Here is a 14,194-nt window from a genome sequence, read left to right on the forward strand (position 1 = left end):
GTGTCTCAGAGCAGACAGGATGTATTGAATGAGGTTTTGCAGTGCTTGTATAGGGTGAAACAGATGGGGGTATTTGTGATGTTCCTCTGGGTACCTGCTCATGTGGAGGTGAATGTTATCGCCAAGCAGGCTCTTAAACATCATGATGTTGAGATGGAATTGTCAATCAGTAAAGCAGAAGCCAATGGGTTAATAAGAACAGTGGTTAAAAACAAATGGCAAGAGTTATGGAACAGGGAGAGAAAGGGTGGTCCTCAGGTCGAGAGAGAAGGGAGGAAAGTGTAATCACAAGGCTAAGACTGGGACACACAAGGCTATTAAAATCGAAATTGGTGGGGAAACATCCGACTAGGAGATGTGATCATTGTCAGGAGGAGATTGAGACAGCGGAACATGTTCTATTTCAGTGGCAGAAATATGTGCGGTAAAGGGAGAGATTGTTGTTAGATTTGAGGAGTAATGGAGTTGCAGAGCCAGGATTAAGTGAACGGCTGGGGAAATCTTCAGGGGATGTATTATTTAATTATGTATTTCGTTTCCTTAGGGAGATTAGAATATTGTGTAGAATTTAGACCTTCTGGTCCACACTCCAGTCCAGTTGGTGGCGGTAATGCACCTTACAGTTGGTTGCCAACCACCATATAAAATCCACAGAAGAAGAAGAAGAGGACGAAGAACACAGTTCCTGTGCTGTGGCTGGTTCTAAGGTAATGGAGAATTTATTTGTCGTTAATCTTAACATTTATGATTTATTTAGACAAAGTTGTCTGGTTTTAGCCCAGTGTTTATCTGTTTACGGACAAAGTGTTGATGCTTAGGCACTAACTTTTTGTCATTCACATGCGAATGGATAGCTCGTTTTGCGTGATCAATGCACAAAACAAATAGCTAGCTAGGGCAACTGGACAAATTGGTTACAGCATTTATGACAATGTTTGGTTACATTGAGCACGGTTACATGCACACAATAACACGATTATTGTGGATAGTCAGATTAATATAATAGTTCGTTTAAAACGTTTTACATGCTTTGCAAGACGAACGATTTCCCTAATAATTATGTTTAGTGACTGTACGTTATTTATGAGGGATACCTGGAGAACTCTCTGAAAAGAAAGTGGATGGCCCTCCCATAAGTAAACTATATTTTTACCCGACCCTCGCTGAACACTTAAAGAAAAGAATAAAAAAAACTGACCCAAAATAATACTTAAAACATAAAGTGGAGAGAACATGCCTACCGTTTACCCTTACTCCTAGGCAGTGGCGAGTTTAGCATGTAAATCTTGGTTGGAAAAAGTCCCAAAAAAATGTGAGATGCCAGCAAAGCCACTAAATAACATTTTATTATTTTATTATGCCTATGTGGTCTAAAAAGGAAGGAAAATACAATCACGAGGAACCACTTTTATAGATAATATACCTACGCACAGACAGAGCATTGCGCAAACAAAACAATTTTGCAATATCAGCTGGAATTACATGGGTCTATTACTGACCTATTTGTTGAAAAAATATATTTGAATGTGAAGACTGTCACTGGCAGACATGGTTACAGACCCAACAGCTATCCCCTCCTCTTGAAGAAAAGCACATGAGCTAATTATACAAATTATACAAAGTAAGCAAAACAGAGAACAAAACAATGAAAGCATTCCAACATTGCCTAAAATGAAGAATAAGATACTATTGAGAGACCTAACAAAGCAAGATAACAATTTGGCAAACTATGGCATAAGGGAACAATGAGCCGTAATTTCGATTAAGACATTAATGAGTGAGTAGTCGATATAACTATTTGTTCAGCACTTTTGAAATGTACAGCGACAGAATTCAGAACATGGGTGGTTCTTACAGTATTCTCCCTGTACACCAAGTCAGAACCGTAGGATAAATAATGGGGACATATAAGCAGACAATGAAAGCTCTTACAATATTTGATGATGACATTTCTCTAAAACAGGTTATAGGCTACAAGTCAGAACAGTAGGGGGAGAGGGACCAAATTCTTAGGGCAAGACACATGGGTTACTAACAGCTTACTACACAACATACACTTACTATTACTTTCTTAGCTACTGTAAACATAAGTTATGCAGCAGTATACAAGACATATTTTTGGACTCACCGTTGTTGTGCTCATTTGAACGGACTTGGCGGTCCTTCTTTTGGGCAAACTTTGTCATCAGTCTGGCATTCTCTGGATTTATGGTGCTTTCAAGACGACTGGGAACTCGAAAAAAAAAAATGGTCAAATCATGACGTCAGTGATATTCAGGTCAGAGCTCTAGAAAGAGGCCCGAGTTCCCGACTTGGAATTCCGAGTTGGATGACCGTTCAAAACGTATTTTCTCAGTCAGAGTTCCCAGTTGTCTTGAATGCACTGAAGTCTGAGATTTCCCAGTTCCCAGTTGTTTTAAAACGCGGCAGAAGTCATGCTGGATTGACAGCATGGCTAATGTATTCAACCTTTACTGGCCCATCGTGTTGCGTGTGAATATTTATCCTTTTAAGCTTGGAAAAGAGACCCTTTCAGACAGATGTTTTAAATCCTTAAACCCAGACTTGGACCACACACCCTCTCCACCGAATAGCAGGCAGGGGAAGCAAAATAGTGATTGCTTTGCGATTTCCAACTTGTTGTGTAATGTTTATGTCCAATGGCCGATGAGTACCGATGCATTTTAAGGATTGAAAAGGATTTGCCAGTAGATTGTCAGCGTGATTTATGATGACTGCTTGTCTAGCTTGCTAGCTAAGATTGTGAAAATATGACGTTGACCAGTCCAATCAAAGCTACAGTAGATATAATGTGATTCGAAGTTATTTTATCTGTGACCAATGACCTTGAGCCTTCTTGGATGGGCACTTCTAATGTAAATCTATGGCAACACCCAAGGGGGCTTAAACTGCCTAGCTGTCCCTGTAGATTCGGTGGTGACGTAGTGTCCCCATGTGTGACAAAACATTGAGCCAATCACGGCGAAACTAGAGAAGATTACCAATGCCTAGCCTACACTCTGTATTTTCGCTGGCTGCCCCTCCACCACAGAAAGCACTGAGCTAGGCTGAAACGCCTGCATTTTGGAGCTGCCTTACTTGAGAAACACTTTTTAAAAAATATATATATATATTTTTTTTACATTGATTGCAAAATGATGTAACACAAGTTAATGCCAAAATAACATGCAAAACAGGCACAATGTTATTTTTTAGTTTTGTTTTATGCTAAACCGGTGGGGCTCAACCCCACCTGCCCTGAATGACGGGTCACCACTGCTCCTAGTACAGACCAGAGCCTTAGATACGCATTTTCTTCATTTTGTAAGCATTACATGCAAAGTAGCCAGGAGGTTGTGGATTCGCAGACCACCGCTGACAAGGGTAGGGGTGAAAAGATATCCATTATAATAAAAGCACTGCATGAATCTATCATCTTAATGAAAAAATTGTCATTTTATAAACTCATTTCATGCAATTTTATGTCATTTTACAACTGGAGACAAGCAGAATCTGTTTTAATACCACAACAGAGCATGACAACCAATGAGCGCACGCTGCAGCACCAGAGTCCTTTTGACTTCTATACAGGCTATTGTTTAAAAAGAGGATAGTCTGGAACAGTGCTAAAGTTGTCTATCAACTGTAAAAATTGAGCGCAACGGAACCAGTTACAACTGAAGTATCTGACCATCAACAAATTTGAGAAAAAGCTGCCGCATATCATCAGGTAGGCCTATATGCCCTTGTGAATTTTTTTCATTTGGGAAACTATAATTTTCTCATTTGTTCTATTTTATTCCATGATATTGTTGTTACAAAATAGATTTGTGTTGACTGTGATAAGAGCATGGGAATATAAGAGCATCTGCTAGGCTAAATTAATAAACTCAAGCATAGCTCACTGCATGATCCTCAAACCAAAGACTGGCCAAACTCGTGTTTCTAAAAATGAATTCAAATGCACTGTATAGCGTTTAATTATTACTGAATTCTAAGTATTATTTTTTCTTTCATTTTATAGAGCCTAAATGCTACAGTTGAAGTCGGAAGTTGACATACACCTTAGCCAAATACGTTTATACTTAGTTTTTCACAATTCCTGACATTTAATCCAAGTAAAAATTCCCTGTTTTAGGTCAGTTAGGATCAGCACTTTATTTTAAGAATGTGAAATGTCAGAATAATAGTAGAGAGAATGATTTATTTCAGCTTTTATTTCTTTCATCACATTCCCAGTGGGTCAGAAGTTTACATACACTCAATTTGTATTTGGTAGCATTGCCTTTAAATTGTTTAACTTGGGTCAAATGTTTCGCGTAGCGTTCCACAAGCTTCCCACAATAAGTTGGGTGAATTTTGGCCCATTCCTCCTGACAGAGCTGGTGTAACTGACTCAGGTTTGTAGGCCTCCTTGCTCGCACACACTTTCAGTTCTGACAACAAGTCAATACCTTGACTTTGTTGTCCTTAAGCCATTTTGGACATGATCGAATGTCAAAAGCCACACTGAAGTCTAACAAAACAGCCCCCACAATCTTTTTATCATCAATTTCTCTCAGCCAATCATCAGTCATTTGTGTAAGTGCTGTGCTTGTTGAATGTACTTCCCTATAAGCGTGCTGCAAGTCTGTCAAATTTGTTTATTGTAAAATAGCATTGTATCTGGTCAAAGAACATTTTTTCCAAAAGTTTACCAAGTGTTGGTAACAGGCTGATTGGTCAGCTATTTGAGCCAGTAAAGGGGGCTTTACTATCCCTAGGTAGGGGAATAACATTTGCTTCCCTCCAGGCCTAAGGGCACACACTTTCTAGTAGACTTAAATTGAAGATGTGGCAATGCCGTCCGCTATTATCCCCAGTAATTTTCCATCCAAGTTGTCAGACCCCCGTGGCTTGTCATTGTTGATAGACAACAATACTTTTTTCACCTCTTCTACACTTACTTTACGGAATTCAAAATTACAATGCTTTTCTTTCATAATTTTGTCAGATATACTTGGTGTCAGTGTTTGTTGCAGGCATGTAATGCAAATCTTGCCAATGAAAAAATAATTAAAGTAGTTGGCAATATCAGTGGGTTTTGTTATGATTTTTTCCGTTTGCCCAAAATTTCATTTTAAGGTGCTCCAAAGCTTTTTACTGTCATTCTTTATATAATTTATATTTTGTTTCATAGTGTATTTTCTTCTTCTTTTTATTCAGTTTAGTCACATGATTTCTAAATTGGCAGTACATTTTCCAATCGGTTGTACAGCCAGACCTATTAGCCATTTATTTTGCCTCGTCCCTCAACCATACAATTTTTCAATTCCTCATCAATCCACAGGGATTTAACAGTTTTTACAGTAATTTTCTTAATGGTTGCATGCTTATTAGTAACTGGGATAAGCAATATCATAAATGTGTCAAGTGCAGCGTCTGGTTGCTCCTCATTACACACCACGGACCAACAAATATTATTTACATCAACAACATAGGAATCACTACAAAACGTATTGTATGACCTCTTATACACTATATTAGGCCCAGCCTTTGGAACTTTGGTTTTCTATATTGAGATCACTACATCCAATGGATTTCGATACTGCTTTCCAACACATTTCTGCAGCATTAGTAAAGATGTGATCATTACTTGTTGATGATTTCATTGTTGTGCTGTTTGTAACTACCCTGGTAGGTTGATTGATAACCTGAACCAGGTTGCAGGCACTACTTACAGTTTGAAGCTTTCTCTTGAGTGGGCAGCCTGATGAAAGCCAGTGAATATTTAAATCACCCAGAAAAAAAACCTCTCTATTGATATAACATACATATTCAAGCATTTTACACATGTTATCCAGATACTGACTGTTAGCACTTGGTGGTCTATAGCAGCTTCCCACCAGAATGGGCTTTAGGTGAGGCAGATGAACCTGTAACCAAATTACTTAAACAGTATTTAACATGAGATCTTCTCTAAGCTTTACAGGAATGTGGTTCTGAATATAAACAGCCACACCTCCACCTTTTGGCATTTCTGTCTTTTCTGTAGATCTTATAACCATGTATTGCTACCACGGTATTATCAAAGGTATTATCTAAGTGAGTTTTAGAGATTGTCAGAATATGAATGGCATCTGTTACTAGCAAATCATTGATTTCATGAACCTTGTTTCTTAAGCTACGTATGTTAACGTGGCTTGTTTTTAACACTTTTCTGGGATGCTTGATTGTTTTTCTTGCTTTACTGGAAAGCTTAGCAGAGGTAGACATGCTCGAGTTATTTATGTTAGTGCACACAGTGGTCTTCCTGCTAGGGCACACCACCTCAGTGCTAACAGTATAACTCTGGTTCATAGGCATATGATTACTGCATACAATAGCTGTAGGATCAGCAGAGGCATTCAGGGCATTAAGAGGGACATAAATTAGGTTACTTACATTGTGTCTTCCAACGCCCCTGTGAAAATGTACATTTGCTGAAGCATTATGACAACTCAGCGACACAATGGTAGGGATTGAATGAGCTGGGCTTGGGTCATTGTCTCAACACAGCCTTATAATGCTGTGAAAGAATCCATGATTTGGGTGGATCCCATCCTCATAAAACAAGCTTTGTTTCCAGAAGGTATCAAAATTGTCAATAAATGTTACACCCACAGAGCTGCAATAGTCTCGTAGCCAGTTATGGAGGGCTAAAAGTCTGCTGAACCGTTCAATGCCACAATTTAGGGAGGGCAGAGGGCCAGATATTATGGGGCGTTTGTTGGTGTCAAGTAGTGACTCAATCAGTACTTTAAAATCCATCTTCAGCTGTTCTGAACCGCCCTTCATAATGTCACTCGACCCCACATGAACAATGAAAGTATCAGCCCCCGGTGACTGACACACAGCCTCGGGAAGCAATCTGGTGATATTCTGAACTTTTGCCCCAGGAAAACAGAAAGTCTTTGCCCCAGGTACAGATATATGCCTCACCATCAAACTCCCTATCAAAATAGACGGAATGATCCAGCCTCTGCCGTGTCTCGAAGCTGATTGCGAGGCCAGAGCCTCAGAACTCACCTGAGAAGAGGGCTGCTGAGACGCCGGCTGCGTGCAGGCCACAACAGCCAAAGGGACAGCGCTCTGATCCAGAGAGCTCGGCCCAGCGGAGGGGGGCTGGGTGGTCCAGGCTGTGCCCCGGCAGTTGATTGACTAGGACAGGGAGAGATAGCTGGAGGGACATCCACAGCCATGGAGGGAACACCCAAGTCCCCGGTAGAAGACAGCTGGTACAGGCGCTCAAAGTGATTTGAAAGTCTTAAGTCCGGCGCGCCTAGAACGATTCTTGTTCTTCTTTCTGTTTCCGACATGCATTCATTTACGGACAATGAGAAGCAGTGGCGGACAATGAGTCTGTCTCTCGTTGAATGTGAAGAGCGAGAGAGAAGCGCAGGGGGGCAGGTGTTCCTTGCTACGCACCGGCCCGGCTGTGTGTTAGCGTTTGGTGTGGCCTCTCAGAGCTGTGACGGGCGTGTCCCCAGTGTCTGTAGTCGTGGGGGATACAAAACATACAGCTCCAGCATGTACTGGCCAACAACTGGAGTCACACTCACACGCTGGAAATAAGCACTTTCCTTTAGTAGTTCTATAGAGAGCGTTGTAGGGGTTGAGCTCTTGGTAGCCTGGCTCGGTTGTTGGTATCCAGGTACTAAAGCGTCCGTGGCGAAAAAGTTGAATGAAAAAAGTTCTGCGAGGAAAAAACGAAGATGTTGTTAAATGTGTTTTGATTTAAACGGTTAAAATTAAAAAACCTAAAGTTTGGCAGGTAGCCAAGTTGCAACATACAGCACGACAACGCGGAAGTGTGACGTTTTCTGTTGTGTGTAGATTGATGAGAAAAAAAACCAATTTAATCAATTTTAGAATAAGGCTGTAATGATACAAAATGTGGAAAAAGTCAAAGGTTCTGAATACTTTCCGAATGCACTGTATGGGAAAAAATACACGTTTTAATTTTTTGTTGGGGACAGCTCTGAATTCCATACTGTAACTAGATCACCTGGCGCGTCCTGCACAACATTGGTTGACTCACAAGGCTCTGGTCTCTCGTCGTTGTGTGCTTGTTATCAAACACCACGTGACTGGGGACTACCGGTAAGCTTCAAATGAAAAATTATGGCCAGGTGAAATGAAAAACACGACCTTCTTTATCTCCTAACGTATTGCACAAGTTCACTGCAGGTATTTACTTAAGTAGCTAAAAATATTCAAATTTCTTAAACTTTTAAGAAATAGTTTCAATGGTATTAAAAAACCATCCCGTGGCTCTTTCCAAATACCCCAAGCCTAGACGATAGTATTGAAATACTTGTGTGAGTATTCTTTTTTGCGAGAAAAACAAATTATTGCCTAATATAGGCCTATTTTAACCTGATTTTAAGACTGAAAAAATACCGGTAGCTGACTGGTAGCCTTCATGTGTAGCTTGTTGTTTATGTTGGCCAATCAAAGCGGCAAAGAGGCTCAATGTGTAGCAAGTGGAGTGAGAGTTCACCAATAAAATTACAGAATTAAAAGTTAGCAAAATTACAAGGAGTAGGCTACAATGATCAACCAACAGCTAGGCTGTTTTATCTGAATGAGATTGGGGGGGAAAGCGCAGCATGTGCCCTCAATTAGCCTAGCAATCTTCTCTAGGCTATTCCAGTCAAGGCAGGCACTGTTATGTGGGATGATAAATAAAATAGTGGCTGCTACAAGTTAGCTAGTCTTAGCTGTAGTTACCTTGGCGTCTCTCTCTCTCTCCCTCCGTCTGCTCGCTACACACACCGCCCATATAACCTCCGCAGCTTCAGCAGTAGAGCGCCAGCCTCTCCCTCGCGCAGCAGTGCTCAGGTTAAAAGCATACGTAAAAAAAAACAACATGTATTTGGAATATCTGGATATCCGACAAAAATGTATGATACTATTCGAATGTGAAATTATTTCAAATCGCTATTTTGCACAGATCCATACGCTGTCTGTGCCTCCAATTGACGAACTACACTTCCTCCCCAGTTACGCTTACACACAGGTTTTCTGAGTACGCTAGATTGGTAATTAGCACAGGTGGCCGCATCTGTCTTCCGTGCTGTAACATGGAGATATGGCCATGTGGGATCTCTAAACCTATAAAGGTGTGTAGTAATTTTACCTTTTAGTTTTTTGAAAATATATTCTCACTGATATGAAAGATACGTTCCTTATGTTTCCAAAACCGTACCTCAAGCGATGCGTGTTAACGTTTAGAGCGTCAGGGCTTTTGTTAAGAGCCCCTCGTGAAGAAGGTACCTACATCAATAGGCGCTAAAGGTAGTTAGCGTCTATGAATGGGCTGCTTGCGACCTAGCTAGGTTGAATACTGAAATGGTAGGCTTTGCTCACTGAACCACAAACATAGGCCTAGTGTTGCACGTGATTGTTGTAGAAACTTGGCTTGACATATTTCACACTGCAATACATTGAAACTGAAAGGACTGACATCATCTGTAGTAACATATTTTCAGGAATGTGTTTTGTTTTGGAGGAAGTTACGAAAGTGGCCATTTATGTTATTCAGAATAAATCAAAACATTACATTTAGGCGACTGTACCTGTGTTCTTACGTTATGCTCACTTGGTCACTATGATTAGAGATATCTGGCTCAACTGTTACTGTAGCGTCAGAGTAATTTACCCTAGCCTGATGACTCACTAAATCTTCCTCTGTCGTTCGCTACATACTTCAGTCTAAGACTGCCTTCATTGAAGTCATTTGTGGTGACGAGGGGCGTTGTACGAAACAAAGTCATCAGCGATTGGATCGTCTCTAACCAATCAGAGTATCAAAGCCAATGATTAATTTTCAAACAGGCACTTTACCCACCTGTGTTCTGGCTCTGACTGCTACCTTTAATACAGATTAGGCCAGACCAGTGTACTGGAGCCTATACTTATCATGTTAAGTACTGTTATTTTACACTTATGTGCTTATGACCAATGCTCCCTCAAAAAATTCCAGGTCTGCTGAGCGCAAACTTGAACATTGTGAAAGTTCTGTGCAACTTCCAGCGCCCGTTTACTGTGAACACTGAGGCTGTACCCACTTTAAGTTAGTTTTAACAGTGGCCAAGTAGGCTACTGTGGCCATTTGATCATAATGTAGGCCTACCAGAGAGGCCTACCATCAAAAACAATGGAGAAAATGCATCCCATAACATGTTAACATGGAAATAGCTGTTCTATCATTCAGCCTGCAGTAGCAGCCAATGTGTGGTGTTCAATGTAGGCCTACATTCCATGAGACTTTTGAAAAAAACATGCAGGGCTTGGCATTAACCTGTTTATCACTTGTCCTTCAGACAAGGTGGTGACTGAAAAGGTTGTGGTGGTGTTTGATGCAAGAAACCACTTTACAAAATAAAATGCATTATTATTCCCATACCATTATTACAGAGAATCTGACAAATTATGCTACCCTCTGCCTATTGGCTACTTAGCTTATTCAAGCCTGTCTCAAAATAAAACACTGCCCCTTTAAGACAAAAAATTGGCTATTTTTCGAAGATGTCTAGAAATGTACATGTTTTGTGATCTTGTAGGAAGCAATCACTCCCCTATTGCTGACTACAAATTATATATAACTGGGCTAATTACTCACTAACTAGCAAAGGATATGAACAAAATGTGCACACGTGGCTACATGCTGCTCTTGATTTGATCTCTAAACAAGTCCATCTACTCACGACCACAGCTGTAAACACAGCCCAGTTTAGGGCTGTCACCAACAAAAAAAATTCTTGGTCGACCAAGAGTCGTCTGTTCTCCAATCGATTGGTCAATTTTTAAACGTGTTATTTTCCATATATTGACACATCCTATGTTTTTTAATCAAATCAACTATATTCACTGAGCGCGTCTGATGCTTTAAGCACACGGTTTGATTAAATAGTTAAGACACACAAATGACTAGAGGGAGTCCAACCAGCAATTGATTTGATTGCTCAGACTTGCTGCGCTGTTAACAAAAAAAAAATAAGACAGCGAGAGACTGTGACTAGCACCTGTTGTCTCTCTCTCCTCCCTGCTGCAGCGACCACCACAGAACATCAAAGGGTTTATCGCGCTGTTTGTGTTGCTGAAGCTGCAGCATACTTTCAGCTATTTCTGACTGAAAAGTTCTGTTACCGAAATCCTTCATTTGTTTATGAAAGACATTCCCTATTCCCTCAACCCTTGCTCTCTTTACATGACACATGTATGCATCGCATGCACGTGACCAAAGACCTATTAGCACAGGACAAGTATTACTAGAGAACGTTGGTTATGTAATTATTACTCCAGAATGTCTGTTTTTCCAGAGGACGATTCGGACGGGATTCGTTTTTTCAGAACTGCCCCCTGTAATTTTTTTATATATTTTTCTCAATAAATTGACAGTTATGACGGAAGCCTGGAGGTTTTTATTTTAGGCGTGAAGATACAGTATTTCAACATGTTGAGGTGATAGGGCCACACTGATAACTCAAGCTTGGTTCCCAAGTTTCTAAACCATACCAAACCATCTATCCCATAGTGTTGCCATAATATTTGAGTTGAGGAAGTGTGATCATAATCATTAGGACAGCCTAAATGCCCCCCAGCCAGAGCTAAACTGTGCAATTGCACTTGAGATGCATTTTAAGGCTATGGATGAGAAAGTTAACTTATCATTTCCAAACGTTTAGGTCAGTTGTATGCTGCTGCTTTGCGATCTATTAACAGCAAGGGTTGCATTAAATACGTTTACGTTTACATCATTTAGCAGACGCTCTTATCCAGAGCGACTTACAAGTTAAATAGGCTCAATATTTTTTACTGATGCATTTGGCAATATTCAATTCATACGCACAAAACATATAAACAAAAGCATTCACTGTGAAAGTTGATAGGCTACACGTAGGCCATTCATTTATAGCTTATACGCAGCACTCAGTTCAATTTATCAAATCAGTTATTGTTTTCTTGCGCAAACCGCGAGCAACACCTGTAAAACTCAGACGTATCTCAAAACACAGTAGGCTGGCTGGACATGGCAGATGACTGACATGGCAGATTCGGACGGGACAAAAATTACAGATTTCACTTTATTCAGATTACAACCTCTTCAGTTATTTGAAAAGGAAATCATCTCCCAAATATCACTATTTCTAAAACAAGCCATAGAAAGTTGGTTGCAATTTCAATGTAATCCTCCAGAAAAGACAGAACAAATAATGCAACAAATATTGTGGTTAAACTCAAATATACTCATAGAAAATAAAACATTAATTTTTGAAGAAATGTTAAAAAAAAGGTGTAATCTTCGTAAATGATATCATAGGTAGGACTGGTGGAGTTATGTCGCACCTGCAGCTAACAAAAACATATGGAAATGTCTGCTCTACCCAAAATTACAAACAAATAATTGCAGCATTACTGCAAAAATGGAAGAGGAAAGTGGAAGGGGGAAAAAGTAAGGAACTTGTCTGTCGGTCCTGCATTAAAGAACATAATTGGTTAAAGAAAATTGTGATAAATAAAAAAGTATATCAGTTTCATTTAAGGACCAAAGGATTGACAGCCGTCCCATATAGATTGCAAAATAGTTGGGAAGAGATTTTTGACGTACCGATTCCATGGCATAATGTTTATGAACTGATACACAAAACGACGCCGGATTCAAAACTTTTTTTTCAATTTAAATTATAATCTTCCCAGCTCTGCAGATTTTGCTGCGAAGAGACAGAATGATTAGATCATTTGTTTTGGTACTGTCCATTTGTAGCTTGTTTTTGGACACAGGTCCAGGAATGGCTAAAGGATTGCAATATTTACCTGGAGCTAACCCTGCACTACTGGGTGATCTGAAAAGTAATAGTCAATCGATCAATAATATAATAATACTTTTAGCAAAAATGTTTATTTTCAATTTACAATCTGTAGAAACAAGGAGAAAAGAAAGGTTCAGAACTTTTGTAAAATATCACAGTACAGTTGAAAAATATATGGCAAATAGAAATCCAACATGGATGGTGTTAAGAGATGGATGGGAGGTGTTGAATGGAGTTGAAGCATGGGACTAATAACAACTAATAACAACAATATAACTAATGTAAAGCATACTGTGTCCATAATAAGTATATAGGTTATAGGTTGAGAGCTTTTGTGAAAGAGCACAGTTAGAAAGATTTGGCATATAGAAGCAAACCGGATGGACATCATGAAAGTGATCGGAGAGGTTGAGGGTAGAGGAAGTTCAGGAGTAAAAACAAACAAAATATAATTATTGTAAAATTGACTGTGTCCATAAAATGTACAGTTGAAGTCGGAAGTTTACAAACACTTAGGTTGGAGTCATTAAAACTCGTTTTTCAACCACTCCACACATTTCTTGTTAACAAACACTATAGTTTTGGCAAGTCGGTTAGGACATCTACTTTGTGCATGACACAAGTAATTTTTCCAACATATCTTTACAGACAGATTATTTCACTTATAATTCACTGTATCACAATTCTAGTGGTTCAGAAGTTTACATACACTACATTGACTGTGCCTTTAAACAGCTTGGAAAAGTCCAGAAAATGATGTAATGGTTTTAGAAGCTTCTGATAGGCTAATTGACATCATTTGAGTCAATTGGAGGTGAACCTCTGGATGTATTTCAAGGCCTACCTTCATCATGGGAAAATCCAAAGAAATCAGCCAAGACCTCAGAAAAAACATGGTTCATTTTTGGGAGCAATTTCCAAACGCCTGAAGGTACCACATTCATCTGTACAAACAATGGTACGCAAGTATAAACACCATGGGACCACACAGCCGTCATACCGCTCAGGAAGGAGAAGCGTTCTGTCTCCTAGAGATGAACGTACTTTGGTGCAAAAAGTGCAAATAAATCCCAGAACAACAGCAAAGGACCTTGTGAAGATGCTGGAGGAAACAGGTACAAAAGTATCTATATCCACAGTAAAACGAGTTCTATATCGACATAACCTGAAAGGCCGCTCAGCAAGGAAGAAGCCACTGCTCCAAAACCACCATAAAAAAGCTAGACTACGGTTTGCAACTTCACATGGGCACAAAGATCGTACTTTTTGGAGAAATGTCCTCTGGTCTGATGAAACAAAAATAGAACTGTTTGGCCATAATGACCATCGTTATGTTGGAAGAAAAAGGGGATAACTTG

The 14,194-nt window shown here is 39.7% G+C and overlaps 1 protein-coding gene across 1 annotated transcript in view; it reads left to right on the plus strand.

The window, feature by feature from the left end:
* The first annotated feature begins 633 nt into the window (after positions 1-633).
* Positions 634-14,194, plus strand: part of LOC121584567 (myogenesis-regulating glycosidase) — a 30,898-nt gene continuing 17,337 nt past the window's right edge. Inside the window, exon 1 of the mRNA XM_041900516.2 lies at positions 634-707. The gene's annotated coding sequence lies outside the window, so the exon portion shown is untranslated. The remainder of the gene's footprint in view (positions 708-14,194) is intronic.

The sequence above is a fragment of the Coregonus clupeaformis genome, chromosome 16 (genome assembly GCF_020615455.1).
Source record: "Coregonus clupeaformis isolate EN_2021a chromosome 16, ASM2061545v1, whole genome shotgun sequence".
NCBI lineage: Eukaryota > Metazoa > Chordata > Actinopteri > Salmoniformes > Salmonidae > Coregonus > Coregonus clupeaformis.